The following is a 6,000-nucleotide window of genomic DNA, read 5'->3' on the forward strand; positions in this document are numbered from 1 at the left end:
ATACAAGAAGAATGGGATGAATTATTTATATATGACCAGCATCAATGTGATTAATAAAAACAGCAGGAGGTGTTAATATCTACATGGTTGAACATGCTTTACAAACACAAAGTCACCACTGTAATTTAGATATTTGAAAACATTTCACAAACCTACAACATTATTATTTGTGACCTTAAGCCTTCCAAGATAATCTGCAGAAGCTGCTGTATAAGAAAATGAAGACCAAAACAGAAAGCTGGTACACAATAAAATGTGCTGATTATTCTTCAATTTTAGAAAAATCTGAAAGGGGAAAATATCTATCCTTTTGTAAAAAGTGAGTGGATGTCTTTCTAAGATGCACTGGGGTCTTACTGTCATTAGTTTTACAAAAATATATGTATATAAAAGATGTAACTGAAAAAGAACCAGAAACTGACCCAAGAGAGACACTAACGTCACAAGCTCCAGCCCTATGGCATAGTCAGTCATCTGGAAAATTGAGGCTATATTTCGTTCACATTTTCATGCTTTTATTAGCAAAAATCCACTATAGCTAAAACAATCCAGGCTAAATTTGTTATTTCAGAATAAATGAGTTTTTTACACAATACTTGCTCGTTTATGCACAGCAGTGAGTCCAATGTTTTCCACAATTTACAAATCTCCTCTGAATTCAAACCCATATACCTGATGTCACATCAAAGGGGTAGTTCCTTTTGTCTCATTACTTTGCTATGATGCATCATGATGTTATTAACTGCACTACCATATTATAAAATCATGAAAATGTAAATAAAAAGGCTCTCGTTTGGAAAACAACTCCTCACTGTTCTGAGGACTAGTTCGGCAGCTCTAGGGAAAACGCCTCTCTGAATAAAATAATCCTCTTTCTGCTAGAAGGCCACACAAAGAGGTACGGTAGCCACAAACAGAACAGCTTTACAATTTGTAGCTTTACAATTATTTTTTGAACACTTAGACAGGAAACTATCACCCATGGGTAAAGTATTCTTGAATTAGAGATGAGAACAAAAGTCTTCCAGAAGGGATTCTTCTGAAAGAATGAAAGAGAGCTTTTCTTGTGCCTTAAATAACATCATACATAAACAAATAAACTGGCAGTTCATTTCCAAACTTAAATGAAGTCCAAGTAAAACTCTGGGGCTCTAAAGGAGACTGCAATAGAGGCCCTGGGCTGAAAAACAAAAGAGGAAAGGCAGCAGGGCTGGAAGTGTTTGAAAGATCACCTAGGAGCAAAGGCTTTCTCCTCCTATCCTGCTAGAGACCGTGACTATAGTGTGGTAGATAGGGAAAGGAACTGCGGAAGATCTCGCGATGTCACGGAAAGCCAGGACCCTCAGATCCCCTCAGATAAGACCATCTGCTTCCCATAGATAAGAAACTAACATAGGAATGTAACCCTCCTAACCAAATTCCAGTAACTTTCCATCCCCTACCCAGTAACAGTCCACCTCTTACTAACCATAGATGGTAAAGACAGACCCATGCTGACGTAGAGACCCCTTAGACTATAAAAACCCAAGAGATGAGACAATAAACGCCTTTTGACCGTCCATCACATTGATGTCTGCGTGTGTCATTGGCCCGAGTGGCCCTAGTGAGAGGGCTGCCGTGCCGTTTCCTCAGAACCAGGTCGCCTGCCTTGCTTCAGAAGGCAACATACTGGTGCCAAACCCGGGACTGCTGCAGCGCCCGGGGAACGGGAATTCTCCGGGTCAGAGGGCGGCGGCTGTAGCGGCGGGTCCGACTACAGCGGGAGGGACGCCTCCGGACCAGCGTGGACCATGGAATCCACAGCGAAGGTCGTAAGTCAGGCTCATGAGCAATGGGGAATTAAAGGTGAGCTCAGGAACTCTAATCTTGCTATTGCAAGGCTCCTAGAGCTGGGGACGATCGGACGTCCGGTAAAAATATTATATTCGGGAGCGCGGGAGAAGTGCACTGCCGCCTCAGCAGAGGACTCTAAGTCCGCAGGCAGAGGTAAAAACCTCAGAGCGTGGGGGAAAGTAGAAGAGACCCTACGCGAGACGTTAGAAGAACAGGAGACGCGGAAAGCCGCGTGTACAGGTTTATTAGCCACACCAAAGCTGGGGTGGGGGCCGCGACACAAACCGCCTCAGAGAGCGATCGGATTGAAGGCGGGAACATGCGGGGGCCGGGCGCGTTCCATCCCTTTCCGAGCCCGAGCCCAGACCCCCCGGAGCCCCCAGGAGACCCCCCGGAACCCCCAGGGGACCCCCCGACCTTCCCACGGAGCCCGCCGGGTCCTAGCCCCCCCGCGGAACCATCCGAGAAAACCGCAGTTTCTCTATCCGTCCCTTCCCCGCCGGTCGCCGATCCAGCAGAAGAGGCAGAGCAGCGCGCGCGATGCTTCTGGCAGGGACCCGCGGAGAAGGCGCGGAACGCGGCCGGATGGTCGGACCCTGCCGGGATCGGTAAAAACTCACCCCCGCCATGTGCGTTTAAAAATGGCGCCGAACCACATGGCGAGGGCGGAAAGGGAGGAGGAGAAGGGCGGAAATGCCGTCAGGCTGCTTAACAACGCATGCGCGGGCGAGCGGGGAGGGGGGCGGTCCCCGCGGTAGAGTGTCAGACCAACCAGAGCGCTCTATTCAAATTAGGTCTTTATAGGGCAAGGACCTCCCCCGGCAGGAGGCGGGGGGACCCCAGGGGGAGGGAGCGGCACCACCCCCAAAGGGAGGAGCGGGGTCGGAGCCGCACAAAACGGCACGGAGCGCCGGAAGGGTACTGGCAGTCAGCTTCCGGCTCAGAGTCAAGTAACAGCTGCTCAGACAGCTCGGAAGTGCCGACCGAGCCCGGCTGGGACTCGGAAACCGAGAGAGCAGAATTAATGCGGTTTCGAGCGAAACCGAATAAAGCTTTAAACAATATCGGGAAACAATCGCAACACAAACTCACCGATGGGGGAAAAATAAAAGCAGCCTGTGGGGACCGGGCACCGGCAGCCTCCATGCACGCTTTCCCAGGGGGGGTTGCCGGAGCGCGGGGGAACCAACAAAGGGCATATACCCCAGTTAACCCAAAAGAAGCCAAAGGGATTTCAGAAATAGGGATCAACTCAGTTGTAGTACCCACTCCTGAGGACGGCCTTTCTAGCAATAACGATCTGCTCAATTTTGATATTACGCAAATAAGCCGCATGCTTTTTGATGGGGCGGGGCGGATTGCATTTAAGCAGGAATGGCAAGACGACCGTGTTAGCCCAGGCTTCCGGGGAAGGACAGCTAGTCAGCGAGCACAGCTTTCCCTGGCAGCACCCTCACTCCAAGCATCCCGGCCCCGGGGAAACGGGAGAGGGAGGGGGCGCGCGGGCCACACTCAGCCTCCTCCCGCTGCAAATGCGAGACGGCCCAGCTACAGCAACCCCCAGTGAGGCAGGGGACCCTCAACCCCTATGCCCCCACAGGGAGCAGTCAATTTTGCAGAATTCTCCACCCCTGTTAGGAAGGGACGTTCTCTCCTTGCTTGGATTTCGGATCACAAATTTACCACGAGGGCCACTGCTGTACACCCCCCGCTGCCAATCAAATTGACTTGGAAATCATCAGACCCTGTATGGGTTGAGCAGAGGCCCCTGACAGAGCCTCGAATGGCAGCCTTGCTGGAACAGGTCGATCGAGAACTGCAAAAGGGTCACATAGAACCCTCCACCAGCCCTTGGAACACCCCGGTATTCGTGGTCCCCAAAAGGCCCGGACAAGGCTATCGTCTCGTCCGCGACCTGAGAGAAGTGAACAAGATGATCAGACCCATGGGTCCAGTCCAGACACTGCTACCCACGAACTCAGCCATCCCCGAAGGGCAGCCGTGTGCAGTACTGGATATCAAGGACAGCTTCTTTTCAATACCTCTGCACCCTGAGGACAGAGAGCGATTTGCCTTTTCGGGGGCATTTCGGAACGGCGAGCGGCCCAACCTTCGCTTCCAATGGAGAGTACTTCCGCAAGGCCTGGTCGACAGTCCCACCATATGCCAAATCACCGTGGACAAAGCACTGACGCCAGTCCGACACTCCTACCCCACCGCAACCATCATCCAGTACAAGGGCGACATCCTGGTCGCAGCACCATCGACAAGCCAAGTAGATCACCTGGTGACCACAGTCACGGAAACCCTTCAAGCCAACGGCTTCGAGATCGCGAGCGCAAAGATCAAGAGAGGACCCTGCGTGACCTTCCTGGGAGTGGGGATCACAAGCTCCTACGTGACCCCCCCAAAATGAAGATCAACCGAGACACCGAGACGCTCCACGACGTGCAACGCCTGGTGGGATCGCTGCAGTGGCTTCGCAACATCGTCCTGATTCCTCCCGAGATCATGGACCCTCTGTACGACCTCCTGAAAGGAAAGCACCCCTGGGAACCCAAGGAGCTGACACCGCAAGCAACGAGCTCCCTCGACTTCATCGAAAACCAAATGGCCACTGGCACGCTTGCCAGGTGGAATCCAGCCGTGCCACTGGACCTGTACGTCCACTTTACACCGAAGGGGGGAGTGGGAGCACTCGCCCAAGGACTTGCAGAAAAGGCCCGACCGATCCAATGGGTGGTCCTCGGAAGACCCGCTCGTGCGTTTTCCCCAGGAATCGAGTGCATCGCCAACCTCATCATGAAAGGCAGGAGACTCGCCTTGAAACACCTAGGGACGGAGCCGACAAGCATCCACCTTCCATTTCGCAAGCAGCCGACCATAGAGTCAGCCGCAAAATCAGAGTACCTGGCCCTTGCTCTCTCCGGCTTCAGAGGAGAAATCTCCTACTCCTCCAAGCCACCCTGGACTAAGCTGCTGACCATAGTCGACATGGGCATGCCGCCGAAGGTCAAGGACAGACCGCAGCCGGGACCAACGGTCTTCACAGACGCTTCCTCCACGACCTCAACCGCAGCATCAGTGTGGCAGACAGGAGAGCAATGGCACTGCGTCAAAGCGTGTGACCCCACGCGGTCAGTGCAACAACTGGAAGCAGCAGCAGTGGTTTTGGCGTGCGGACTCTTCCAAGACGAACACCTCAACATCGTAACGGACTCCATATTTGTGGCAAGGCTCAGCCTAGCCATGGCAGGACCAGGAGTGTCAACATCAGCAGCAGCCCTAATGCTGGAAGAAGCACTCTCCTCGCGACAGGGCACCGCGTCAGTCATCCACATCAACAGCCATGACCCAATCAAAGGTTACTTCCAGATCGGCAACGACAAAGCGGACGCCGCAGCAAAAGGCGTTGGGACCTTGCAAAGAGCCCGTCAACTGCACGAGTCGCTCCACATCGGAGTCAAAGCACTGGCGAAGAGATGCGGAATCTCGACGGCGGACGCCAGACATGTGGTAGCCACCTGCCCTCATTGCCAGAAGTCACCCCTTTGGACCTACGGAGTCAACCCGAGAGGTCTCAAGCCCTCAGAAATCTGGCAGTCGGACTTCACCTTAAGTCAACTGCTGAAGCCCCGAGCATGGCTTGCAGTGACAGTAGACACTCATAGCGGAGCGATCATAGCCACACAGCACCCCAAAACTAACTCCAAAGCCACAATTCAGCACTGGCTGACAGCCATGGCTTGGCTAGGCATCCCCAAGCAGATCAAAACGGACAACGGCTCCAACTTCAAATCCAAACAAGTACAGGAATTCGCCTCGAAATGGGGTATCACGCTAGTGCAAGGCATCCCATATAACAGTACCGGACAGGCCATAGTTGAGAGAGCAAACCAGACCATGAAAGCCAAGATAGAAGTGTTGGCAAAAGCAGAAGGCTTTGCCAATGCCATTCCCCCAGGAGATCAGGCACGTATGCTGGCAACCGCCTTGCTGGCACTGAATCAATTCCCTAGGGGAGATGAAACAAACAGTCCCGTTCAAAAACACTGGGTCACTCGAACGCTAGAAGAGGGCCCACAGGTGGTAATCAGAAACGAGCTAGGCGAGTGGGAACGGGGTTTGAGGCTGGTGCTCACGGGGCGAGGGTACGCAGCGGTCAAA

This window comes from Melozone crissalis, unplaced genomic scaffold, assembly GCF_028551555.1.
Source record: "Melozone crissalis strain CALT ecotype California unplaced genomic scaffold, PUWL_Pcris_2 ptg000383l_1, whole genome shotgun sequence".
Taxonomy (NCBI): Eukaryota; Metazoa; Chordata; class Aves; order Passeriformes; family Passerellidae; genus Melozone; species Melozone crissalis.